The sequence below is a fragment of the Engystomops pustulosus genome, chromosome 6 (assembly GCF_040894005.1).
Source record: "Engystomops pustulosus chromosome 6, aEngPut4.maternal, whole genome shotgun sequence".
Taxonomy (NCBI): Eukaryota; Metazoa; Chordata; class Amphibia; order Anura; family Leptodactylidae; genus Engystomops; species Engystomops pustulosus.
The window spans coordinates 56,001,929-56,015,834 of NC_092416.1; positions in this window are offsets into that span (position 1 = coordinate 56,001,929).

The window sequence follows — 13,906 nt, forward strand, 5'->3', positions numbered from 1 at the left end:
AAGTGGGACATGCAATGTTATTCGGCCATCTTAAAGTGGATGTCCCACTTTGGCAAATTAATATTATTGTTTGTATGATGAAATATAATAACACTTTTTAATATACTTTCTGTATCAATTCATCACGGTTTTCTATATCTCTGCTTGCTGAGTAAGCAATAAAGCTTTCTATAAAATGACACCAAGCAGAGATCTAGAAAACCATGAGGATTTCATACAGAAAGTGTATTGTAAAATTGTATAACTTTTTATTATTCAAACAATAACATTTATTTGCTGAAATGGGAACACCCCTTTAAGTTAATACATTGTAGTGACACCTTCAGCTGCACATCGCTTGGCACTGTATGAACAAAGTTCTGTTTTTCATTTGTATCAAATACTTGTTCCATGCATTCAAATGTTTTTAAATGTTGGATGTTTTTAGATTCTGAGTGTACCTATGCTATAAATTACAGACCTCTCCATTCTTTGTAGGTAGAAAAAATGGCCGGCCGGATATACGTCCCTCATACTTGTGAATACACCCTAGGTTTGTGGCTGTAACGTTTAGAAATGAGGAAAAACACAAGCATTATGAATACTTTTGCAACTTACTGCATTACCAAACCTATTGATGATTAATGATAGTGGGAAAATCCACTGCACAATGTGCAACACCCTCGCCGATGCAATGGCGAAGGAGTGCTTGCGAATAAGCCCCACAGCATGTCACCACATCACACAGGGGACATTTCAGTGGTTAATCCTGCCTGGCAAGGCAGAAGTTAATTGTTCTGTGTGATGTAAGAGTCTAGTAACTGTTAAAGATATTACACTGGACTCAGACGCCATCTTACGTACTGTCGGACATTTTAAAGATTCAGTATTCATTTCATATAACTTTGTGTAGTGATAACTGAAGTTTGGGTGGGGGCTCATTTCTTAGAAAAACACACAAAGACTTAGTGCTCGCTAGCACCACCTAGTGGAAGGTATCCAGGTGGACATCTGGACATTTGGTTTATGTGAAGTTTCAGTATTTGCATGTAGCCAATAGTATTAGACTCCTTTGTGTGCTTACATCCAATAGTGTTACATTTCCTGGGTGAGAACACCCAATTATAGTTGCTGCTTTCCTAATTACACGCCTTATGTAAAGTACCTTATGATTTTCTATAAATGTCGGTACCTCAATAAATTTATCAGTCTTGTTGCTAACTTCCTGCAAGGACAGGTCTTGTCTTTTCACTCAAGTTAGTCAATTCCAGTGCTGGACACAGACTCATTTAATTTGAAAGTCACCTTACAATGATTAGGGGTTTGAGCCCCAGATATAAATCTATGAGAAATGGCGTCTCCTGGTTGGGCATACTTTTATGGGCATCTGACCATCGAGGTGACCTCCGCAAGAGTCCAGGCGGCCAGTGACCAGAACTGACAATGAGCGCTCGTCGGGGTAAGTCAAGTCTATTTTTGTCTGCCTTGACTGTAGTTCTGTTTCACTGGCTGAAAGGGACTGGGTAAGGTCATCTCCTTGTGTGATATTATGTACTTTGCCTTATATGTCCATATATAATAGTATGTTCACTACAATTGTGATAAAGGATCCCTTGTAAGGTGACGGACGAACAGAGACTGGACGTGACAATGTATGTTGTAGAAAAAGGTCTGCAGTGCCCTCTTGTGAATTGTTGATGTAGTTCAGAAAGTTTGTGATGGTGTTGAGATTTTTGTTCATGTAAGCGCGGATAGAATCTGGAAGTTTGCAGAGACAAATTCTGGCCAAATTTACGTATCGTTCCTTCGGGATTGATGCGGCCCCGTGATGCAGAAAGGACAGAGGCAGGAAGGACACTGACGGGAATTTTACAGTTGAGCGTAATCTCCTTGATTTCTGAAATATTGTGTGAAGGTCTCTAATTTGTTCTTACTGATAGTTAGCGGGGTAGTCTGGAGCTGTATGTACGGAGGATATCTATAGCCCTTGAACAAAATCAGGTATTCCACAGATTCCACAAAATGGGTAGTGAGCAAAGTAAGACTGTAGCTGGACACTGCAGACCTAAAAAGGCAACTGACATAGAGTCACACAGGAAAGGTAAAGAGTGGGTAAAAGGAAGTTATGAGGTATTGAAGTTTTTGTGTATGTTAGATGATCCCCTGAGTGTGCAAAGGTAGGAGACAGCACTTGATGAAAATGGTGGCTGGCTCGAAGACAAAAAGTGGCACACCCAGGCAGAAGGTTGTTTTGATGTAAGTAGAGAGTTAATGACAAAGGAAAGTGGATGGGGTTGATTACTGGAGACTTAGACCAGTGACTACAGACGGACCAGGGCAGAGGGACAGGAATCCTAGAGAGTGCTCATTAAAAAAAAAAAAAAAAAATCGTTTGGAATGCAGACCAGCACCCTCTTAGACTCCACCCCCGTATCTGGGGGGTTAGAGAAGATGACACGCCCTACCATTTTTCAGTGGCGGCCATCTTAAGACAGTATATTCTTTTCAAGTCCCTGAAAGTTAATTGCCTATAACTCTACACTGTAGGCTGGTTCTAGGACAGCAGCTTCACCCTTGAGGCGTCCTGGCGGACGTTTGAAATATAAATAAATGCCGGCAGGTGAATATTTTCACTAATTTCAAACGTTTGCTATGGGTCTTGAGTGTGCAACGCTGTTTGTTTATTTTATTTTTTATTTTAAAACTTATTTGATTCTGACAATTGCAGAAAAATTACTAGAAAAAGTGTTGCAATGTCTCTGGTACCTGCTTTCTGGAGTTGGAAGAGTTAATCAGTGAGATTTGTGGGCAGCTGTGCCGCTGGGCTTTGTCTTATCTTGTCTTATGTGTGTCTGTGAGAAATGGCCTTGAAGCACACAGAAAGCATCTGTGTTGAGTGGGGGAGACAGAGCTGACAGCCTAAAAGACGTAGAGGAATTTGCTTGTGATAAGAATACAAAAAGACAGTATGATGTGACGTCCTCCTGTGTACCCCACGAGCAGACTAAGCAAGAACAAGCCCCTAACTGTATTACAGAGCCTATGACTGACTTTTGTTCCTTTTTGATTAAAAACCAACACATTTGTACCTGACTTCTGTTTGAGACTTGGAGTCTGGCCAGAATTTTATAGAGAGCACAGAACACTGAACTAGAGATGGTTGAGAGAATTCTATATGTCTAGATGAGATAAAGCGGAGACCGGTGTTAGCAGAAAGCCAGGAAGAACAGAGACTAGTTTCACAGACCGCGCCAAAAAGAGACTGAGAGAAAGCTGGGTTGCGCCGACAGCCAGACTCAAGTGGGCGTTACAGGGAGGAGACATTACTGAAGTGACTTCCCACACTCTAGGAAACGTAGACGGCCCCAACAGGGCGGGACAAGGGAGGTGGTAACGGACAAGGATGTCAGCGAGAACAGTCCCCCTCTTCTGAAAGCCCCCCCAAATAGAGTTAGTGCCTTTCATTGTAGAACTCTTTCCTGTTGGCAAATGTCCTCCTCTCTGTGCCCCTACATGAGGATTTCCAGGACCTATTTGCCTTTACCAGTGTAGTATTCCAGTATATCTGTTGTAGACTCCCACAAGGGGGGTAAAACTCCCCCAGCCAGTACTCCATACTACACGGGCCTATAGGGAGTAGACTGGCAGACTAGCCCCTTACTGGATGTTCTCCTCATCAGTATGCGGAGGACCTACTGTTTTTGTTTGCCAGGATGCATGTATTGACCTTATGTGTTTTCTGTTCCAGAAGGGTTGCAAAGTTTCCTGAGACAAACTCCGGTACTGCCAGGAGAAGGTGGTCTTCCAAGGCCACTGATTCTCAGCCACAGGCAAACACCAGAAAGAAGGCTGGCAGTCCAGAATGTGCCCCTGTCCTGAGGCCCTAAGCCTCTTCACATGTTTCTAGGACTGGCCAGTTCCTTCAGGCCTGGGATAAGGTCTGCCTCAAGCCTGATGTTGCCCCTTGATAATTGAATTGCCTCTTCTCCATTTGCCCTTAGTCAAGAGGCAATTGATGCATTCCATAGCCTTAAGCTGAGAAATCCTGTCTGCACCGGCCCTAGGCACATTCCACTGAATCAAACTTTTGTTTTATTTTGCATTGAGCATCTAGGTCACGCCACAGGTGTCTAGTCCAGGAACGTGGTGGCCTTACCAGTGGCCCACTATTAGGCCCGGTTAGACTCAGTCGTGAGGGGAGCCCCTCATGTGTCAGTAGCTGCAGCCAGCAATCTGCTCAGCAAGGCCAGGGATCCTAGATCACTCAGTTACAGTGCAAACCCCACATACCTTGCACAGTGTCCTCACCCAAGTACAAGCATCTGAGCAAAGGCCAGACAGCTCAGACTCCAGTGTGCACTCCTGATTCCCCAGGATACACTGATAAGGTGCACAGCTCTGAATCCTTCGTTCTATCGTCAGTCTTCCAGGATTCAGAGAGGGGGAAGAGAAGGGTGATTAACCCAGATGTTGAGTTTTTTTCTCATAGATGGCTCCAGGTCTGCAGAAGAAGACAGACGGTTCTACACTGGATATACAGTGGTCAGTGGCGCACATGAGGTAGTACAAGCAGAACCACTCCCTCCACACAGGTCAGCGCAGGAGGTGAAGTGACGGCACTCAGGGAAGTGCTACAGCTGGTGGAAGGTAAAAGGGCGAACATCTATACTCAAGTTATAGTTCTGAGGTCTAAACACGACTATGAACCCATATGGAGGGCTAGAGATTTCCTCACCTCTGCAGGGAACCCCTTTAAGCATGGCAAGCTGGGTAAAGAGCTCATGGATGCTCCCTTACTTACACAAGAGGTGAGGATAATAAAAGTAAAAGCACACACAATTTGGTAACTCCACAAGCCAAGGGCAAGTATGTGCCTGACGGGATGGCGAAAGCAGCTGCACAGATGGAGCCTGGAGACTGTCCTGAAGTCTCAGCGGTGAGTTCTGAGCTAAAAGTTTGATCCACAGGTGTTCCAGTCCCTGGTGGCCCGAGAGTCATCAGAAGTGAAGGAAGTGTGGAGGAGAGCTGGAGCCCAGATGCCAATGGGACCTGGATGCTGGGAGAGAGGGTGTGCCTGCCCAGAGCCCTGCACCCGACAGTAAGTCAAGTAGCCTGCGGACACATACACATCCAAAATGGCCATGCTAGTGCACATAAACCATCAGTGGTTTGCCCGGGCGTTACTACCCCTGTCACTAGACTACTGAAAGCCTTTATAGTATGTGCCCGCCACAACCCGGGTAAAGTGGTAAAGACCCCACAGAAGGTGACACCCAAGCCGCTGTATGCCTTCCAAAGACTGCAGATGGATTTTATCCAGCTACCAAAAAGTGGCACGTAGGAGTACGTGCCTGTGTGAATTGATCTCTTTCCAGGGTGGCCAGAAGCTTCTCCCATGACCAAGGCTACTGCCAGAGCTGCAGCCAAGAAGTTGGTGAGTGAGATTTTTCTGCAGGTTTGGACTTCCAGAGACCAAAGAGTCCGGTCGCAGAACCCACTTCACTGGACAGGTAAAGACCTAAAGCCTTGTCCCTCCTGGGTGTAGAAGAGGCCCTGCACACCCCTTCCCGAATTAGTTGTCGGTTTGAGAGACTAAACGGCACTCTTAAGTTAAAGATCCGGGAGGCCATGGAAGTAACAGGGAAACCATGGTGCAAATGCTTTCCTGCTGCCCAACATTCAGTTAGGACCACCCCCAACAGAAAGATGGGATTGTTCCCCTTCGAGGTATTTTTTGGCTGTGCAAACTAGGCCCCTACTAGGAAACCAAGTGGAATATGCCATACAGTTGAGCCAGGCCTTGGAAAAGGTCCGCAAAAGTGTTTCTGATTCCTTTTTCAGATCCAGACAGAGACCTCAGGATGCATAACCTGAAGCCTGGAGACTACGTGGTGGTAAAGAGACGCACCAGAGAGACAGTCTGGAGCCTCGCAACGACGGTCCTTTCCAAGTCCTGCTGACCAGTGCCACGTCTGTGAAGCTAGAGGGAAGTCAGCACGCTTCCACACTTACTGTTGCAAACTTACTTATTCTTCTTGCTAGCTGGTTTCTTCCGAGTGACTGTATGCTCAGGGACACCCCAACCATGACTATCACTGTAACTATAGGGCTGACCAGCATGCCCCCGGGGTAGGAGACTTTACCTACGGTTGGTGCAACAAGACAATGACCTTCTTTAACATTGACAGCACAGATAACCCTGTATTAGCAGTGTCTGATGTGTACTGGATTTGTGGGGATAGGAGAGTCAGGTCAGGCCTAGAGGCTGGGAAGGTGAGTGTACTGTGATAAGATTTGTACATTCCTTCCTCGTGATCCCCAGGGATAAGTTTGATCAGACACATAAAGTAAAGGTAGAGAATCCCAAAGGATTCTGAAGGTCTGAGAGAGAAGCACCTAGATGACAACGTTTATATAGATACAGTGGGAGCACCAAGGGGGGGTCCCAGATGAGTACAAGGCCCACAATCAGATATGGGCAGGTCTGGAGTCCATTATTCCCCAGAGAGCTATGAGTAAAGATGTTGGTTGGGTTAACTGGTGTTATTGTAATCAACAGAGATTTATGAATTATATCCGAGATGCTTCCCAGACCCGCACGGCTTTGGACATGATCCTTGCTGAGAAGGGAGGAGTCTGTAAGATGGTGGGAGGGGCTTGTCGCATATACATCCCAGATGACATCGCCCCCTATGGATCCATTACCCATGCTCGTGAAAAGATTGAAGGACTGTCCAGGGAACTCAAGAGAAACTCTGGGGTGGACACTTTGTCCTTCACTTTGTGGTTGGGGGATTGGAAGGGTTTCCTTTAAGTGGGGGTGATATTGGGGATTGTGATTTTGCTCTCGTCACTTATTGTGCGTTGTGTGGTCCCCCTCATCAAGTCCACCATGTCCCAGATGGCCGTCCAGGTGGTAAGAACCATGACAGGAGAAGTCCCGGTGTGGAGGATACCGTCTTGTTGAAGAACCAGCCTGTTAATAAACCCATAAACTATGGAAACACAATGATGTAATTTGAGTATGCAGGCCTGTAACCCCCGAGTGACTGGCCTCCAGGGGATCTGGTGAAGAGTTAACAAGTCCAGCAGGTAAGGGTTTAGCCTACCTGTGGGTACCTGGAGTTTGAGGAGGTCACTCTGGACAACAGTTACAGGCCAGCAAAGCTCAAAGGGGGGAATTGTTAAAGATATTACACTGGACTCAGATGCCATCTTACGTACTGTCGGACATTTTAAAGATTCAGTATTCATTTCATATAACTTTGTGTAGTGATAACTGAAGTTTGGGTGGGGACTCATTTCTTAGAAAAACACACAAAGACTTAGTGCTCGCTAGCACCACCTAGTGGAAGGTATCCAGGTGGACATCTGGACATTTGGTTTATGTGAAGTTTCAGTATTTGCATGTAGCCAATAGTATTAGACTCCTTTGTGTGCTTACATCCAATAGTGTTACATTTCCTGGGTGAGAACACCCAATTATAGTTGCTGCTTTCCTAATTACACGCCTTATGTAAAGTACCTTATGATTTTCTATAAATGTCGGTACCTCAATAAATTTATCAGTCTTGTTGCTAACTTCCTGCAAGGACAGGTCTTGTCTTTTCACTCAAGTTAGTCAATTCCAGCGCTGGACACAGACTCATTTAATTTGAAAGTCACCTTACAATGATTAGGGGTTTGAGCCCCAGATATAAATCTATAAGATAACCAATCACATGTATTGCATCCTGTCTCTGTAAGCTGAGAGGTAATTGGAGGAGCAGCCACCATCTGACCAAGGGGAGATGATAAAACCCCTGGCCCAGAATGTTCTAGAGACTTGAGTCTTAGGACTTAGGAATGTGAGGAGTTAGTAGCTAGCTGAGCTGTAGCTCAGGGGGAGACTGGAGTCTCTCCAGTACAGGCTCTTAGGAGTCTGTACCCTTAGCACACCAGACCAGAGCAGGAAGAGCCTAGCCCCTGCCTCTGAAGAGTGGAACTAGGAGTTAGTGTAGTGAGGAAAGGGGTATCATCCTACCTTTAAGGGTGATACCTGAAGCCCCTGAGAACAAGCTGAAGCATCCTACTAGGACCCAGCTACCGCCCAGCCTGCCATCTGCATCCAGGCTGGTGCTCTACTCCTGTGGCTCCCTCCAAGTACCTCTCCAGCACTCCACCATTTGGTTCACGGCATGTTGCTGAAGTTCCTGCGGTTCCAATAAAGAACTGTAAGTTGTTTTGTTCAACCTCTGCCTCCGTCTGGTCCCTGCTACTACAACTACCATCATCACCGGCACCCTGTCCACCACACAGAGACTTACACTCTAGACACCAAAGGGTTGCCCCAGGGAGATCCGCTATAGCAGCCGCTCCCTCATCATTTCTTGCCAACACCACCCTGCTGGAGACCTGCCAGGCTTTAGGACAGCCCTCCGGTTCCCCATACCAAGCACCGTGACACAAGCGTGCTCAGGCCGCAACCGCCAGCCACTCAGGTACTGCGGGCCCAGGCTGTCTCTAGGCCTCACCTCAAAGGCTAGGCCCCGGTGGGGGATGTTGCAAATGTATATTAGCTTACAGTGATAAAGGCGCTTCTGTGTTGAACTCATTGTTAACATTGGGACTTTTTACTGATACTAAATTGTTCTGGATTTTATTTATTGGTGCTATTATTCTGCAGAAGTTTTTATTTCCTTTCTCAATATAGGGAACAAAAGGTAGATGGTATGAAAGAGTTCTTTAACCCCTTCCCGCACCCTGGCGTAATTCTACGTCATAGGATGCCGGTAGTTCCACACACCTTGACATAGAATTACACCATGGCGAATGCCCGGGCTCAGAAACCGAGCCTGTGTGATGACCGCAGGATGCCGGTAGTACGTGGCAGTCAGGACCATGCAGTAACAGCGCGATCCAGGCTGTTTAACCCTATAGACGCCACGGTCACTAGTGCATTGCTGCAACAATCGGCACCCTACGTGCCCAGGGCCGTATCTGCCATGAGGCGAGATGAGAATCTCGCCTCAGGTGGCAGATTTCCAAGCCCTTAGGGGAGTGCCAGACAGGTGAATCACTGTTCACCTTGCCACTCCACTCTAAATGCTAGTGCCAGGGAGTTTCACAGATCTCATTAACAATAGCATTAGGGCCTTTTTCATGAAATAATTTTTTGAGACTAATTTTGCTGGTGGCTTTGAATAGATCGATCTCAAATTGGACAGGATCAAACTTGTTAGTAATGGCAAAATTAAGTCCTTTGGTAAGGATACACAGTCAGGATCAAGTGATAAATTAGTAAGGTTAATGATGTTAGTCGTACTCAAACCATCACCTGGCTCTACTGTCGCCATGAAACTTGCTTGCATTGCCGACTTGGCCAGTGGCCGCTTCTTCCTCCTCTTTCCGCCCTTCCTGATGCGCTTTCTAAAGGGACGGCCACAACCTTGGATAGGGGTTCTGGATTTTTCTCTGCTTTATCCGAAGCGCTGGAGTCGGATTCAGTTGTCCAGAATTCTGTATTCCTTGATTATTTCTTTTGTTGTTTTTTTGTGAACTGTTTTTCCTGCCGGATTGCCAGACAAAAATAGCACCGCTCTCAAAGTCAGACTTCTCTTTCAGGAACTTGGCCCGCTGTTTTTCTTTCACTTCAGCTTGAATCAGAATCAGTCTCTTTTCTAACTTTTTAAAGAAAGAGGATGCCTGGCTCTCCGACAACCTCAGGATCAGGGTGTCAATAGTGGGGGGTGGGGGAGGGAAGTTGACCCAGGGGTATTGAAATTTGCAGGTCTTGAAAAAGTTGAGGTTGACCCTCTTTGGGTTGACCGCCCCAAAACTTTACTGCATCTGGAAGCCAGACTTATTTTGAGATATAATACCTTAGGGAACATGGGGCTCAATGATAGGAATAAGTTAAGTATCTTCCTATGATGCAGAGTGGTATGTACTAAAATATTTTTACCACTGTGGGTGCGGGGAAAAAACACACGTTTAATATACACTATGCCTAGGAACAGGCACAAGCTATACATAGCTATATTCCAGCTTTATCATTTGCTCTGCACCTATGCCCTTTAGTATCCCCCTCATTTTATGTTACCTTTCCAATGTTAGTCACTTGGTGGCTACTGCGGTCACACTGCTTTTCCCTAACCTCTTTTTGTAGAGAGACTCTGTATATATATATATATATTATGCTGCAGATTCCAGCCCTAATTCTTAAGTCGTGCTTACCGTGATGCTACCTTTTATGAGACATTTTATGCTGTGATTAGCTGTGATGTTCGGTGATTTATTTTGTACGCGCACTCTGGGCGGATATATCACTTCTGCTCTGAGTTCTTGCATTGTCCAAGGCGGCAAGGTATTGTTAACACAATTATTGAAAAGAGAGAGGATCTGATCGTGCCTCCCTAAGACAACGAGCATTAAACGGGGTTTTTGGCGAAGAGCACCAGGCTCCCTGTACCTTATGGAATTTGTCCGGACGGCCACAGTTTTTGTAAACTATATTCTCATATGGGGGGTTACATTAACTAACTTTTTAAACTGAGATCATCCATCCATCTTTCAGTGATGGCTTAGTGGTCCAGAAACAGTACTTCCTTTAGGAATATAGCTTCATATTGGGACCAGTCATCTTCCTAAGTAATGTCCAATAGGCACAAAGCCAGGGAGGCCAGGACTGGTTTATTCAGTATATCAGATAGCAGAGAAACCATTTCCCTCCAGAATGCAGCCACACAGTACCAGGTCCATATGGGATGAATGAAATCTGCATGACAAATCTGACACCGGTGACACCTAGAATCGGGCATTTTACATATATATAACAACTTGACAGGTATTATATAGCACTGATGGTTTATAAATTATTGAATTAACTTGATGATACTGAGGTGTGAGATTCCTGAGCCGCCCCCCAGTCTTCATCAGACAATGAAAGTATGAGGGAGACCTCTAGCCTTAAACTGATCCATAAAGGCATGGTGTAATTGCAAACAATGGTAGATTTCCCTGTTGGGGACATCAAAACAAGGAACCAATTGCCTCCACAGAAAGAGCCCCTTTATCCTGACCAAGGAGTTGAGAAACATTTATGAGTTCCTTGGCAGTCCAGTATGGTCCATCCTGCAAATCAGCAATGTTTGTTAACATTGGTGTGACCAAAGGGGATATGAGTAAGGGTTCCCATGGCAGCTGACAATTTTGTGGTGTGAGACCAAACCTGCCTAACTTATCTACACAGAGGAAGAAGATAATTAGGTTTACACTAAAAAGGTTTCAGTACAGGCCACAGGAAGCGCAGGCAACGAAAGTTAGCAAGATAGCATTCAGCGTTGGGCAACTACAAATATAGCAGAGCTGACCCACCAGGTAAAACAGGAAGGGATCTGGCCTGTTGTGGCGCAAAGTGGACAGAGTTATGCCTGGCCGTTACCCCAACTAAAAGAGCATATCTGCAGGCTCCAAAGTGTACCATAGCTTTGACGATGATCATTGTAATCATTTTAAGTAAATTTATGCGTCCAGCTACAGAGACAGGCAGAAGCTTCCATGCTGCCACTTTATCTCTAAGCTAGGTCATCAAAGGGGCAATGTTAAGCGAGAAGGAGCAAGAAGTATCTCGCACATTGTGAACCCCCCGGTACTTACCATATTTTTCACACTATAAGGCGCACAAAAAATCCTTTGATTTTCTCAGAAATCAAAGGTGCACCTTATAGTCCAGTGCGCCTTATACACTCACCGGCCACTTTATTAGGTACACCATGCTAGTAACGGGTTGGACCCCCTTTTGCCTTCAGAACTGCCTCAATTCTTTGTGGCATAGATTCAACAAGGTGCTGGAAGCATTCCTCAGAGATTTTGGTCCATATTGACATGATGGCATCACACAGTTGCCGCAGATTTGTCGGCTGCACATCCATGATGCGAATCTCCCGTTCCACCACATCCCAAAGATGCTCTATTGGATTGAGATCTGGTGACTGTGGAGGCCATTTGAGTACAGTGAACTCATTGTCATGTTCAAGAAACCAGTCTGAGATGATTCCAGCTTTATGACATGGCGCATTATCCTGCTGAAAGTAGCCATCAGATGTTGGGTACATTGTGGTCATAAAGGGATGGACATGGTCAGCAACAATACTCAGGTAGGCTGTGGCGTTGCAACGATGCTCAATTGGTACCAAGGGGCCCAAAGAGTGCCAAGAAAATATTCCCCACACCATGACACCACCACCACCAGCCTGAACCGTTGATACAAGGCAGGATGGATCCATGCTTTCATGTTGTTGACGCCAAATACTGACCCTACCATCCGAATGTCGCAGCAGAAATCGAGACTCATCAGACCAGGCAACGTTTTCCCAATCTTCTACTGTCCAATTCCGATGAGCTTGTGCAAATTGTAGCCTCAGTTTCCTGTTCTTAGCTGAAAGGAGTGGCACCCGGTGTGGTCTCGACATCTCGACCTCAAAGTTCGACAAACTGTGCGTTCAGAGATGCTCTTCTGCCTACCTTGGTTGTAACGGGTGGCGATTTGAGTCACTGTTGCCTTTCTATCAGCTCGAACCAGTCTGCCCATTCTCCTCTGACCTCTGGCATCAACAAGGCATTTCCGCCCACAGAACTGCCGCTCACTGGATGTTTTTTCTTTTTCGGACCATTCTCTGTAAACCCTAGAGATGGTTGTGCGTGAAAATCCCAGTAGATCAGCAGTTTCTGAAATACTCAGACCAGCCCTTCTGGCACCAACAACCATGCCACGTTCAAAGGCCTCAAATCACCTTTCTTCCCCATACTGATGCTCGGTTTGAACTGCAGGAGATTGTCTTGACCATGTCTACATGCCTAAATGCACTGAGTTGCCGCCATGTGATTGGCTGATTAGAAATTAAGTGTTAACGAGCAGTTGGACAGGTGTACCTAATAAAGTGGCCGGTGAGTGTATACGAACCGTACTTACAGCCAACAGTTGCCTTGAACTGTGCACAGGTCTGCCACCTGCTGGTCATTCATCCTTATCAGGTGCGCCTTATAAACCATTGTGCCTTATATATGAACCTAGACTTTTTAGCAGGCATTTATTGTTGGTGTGCCTTATAATGTGCACCTTATAGTCTGAAAAATACGGTAAAACTATCTGAAAACCACTGAACTTGTAGCCCCATTCATAGCCTTCTCTAGTGGCATGAAAAAGACTTGGACCAACTAATAAGGAAGTCCAAGAAGTTTCCAAATCTATTCATAATCTAAATAGCCCTGGGCAGGGTAGTGACAGTGTTAGCCATCTGCGTACCGATTCATTCTGTTTTCGCATGAACCCATTCTCAACCCCTGGAGCATATCATGACTGATAAGAATGGCCAGGAGCTCTATAGCAATTGCAAATAGGAGTGGTAAAAGGGGGAACCGCTGCCTGGTGCCTCTATGGAGACAGAATGAAGGGAAAAGCAGTCCATTCACCAGCACCTTGGCATAAGGGGAACTATACAATACCGACACCCACTTAATGAACTTAGCCGAAAACCTTACCTGTCTAGCACTGCCAGCAGATGCGGCCATTCTACAGAATCAAAGGCCTTGGCTGTGTCCAGTCAGACCAAGACCCATTCCTTTTGCTCCCACCAACCCACCTGCGAGATAACTTGAGCCAAATGGATATTATCTAATGTAAAATGGCGTGGGATAGAACCTACCTGATCTGAATGTTTAATTTCAACCTGATAGAGTGAATGGTCAGAATTTTAGTAAGTATTTTGTAATCATTATTGAGGAGCGAGATAGGACTATATGAACTGCACTTTTCTGAGTCTTTGCCCAGCTATAATAGAACTACAAAAGTGGCGTTATTTAATGAGGATGGAAGACAACCCTTGTGAAATGCCGCTAGGTACATGGTCAACAGATGAAGGAGAGCAATTCTGCATATTTGCAAATT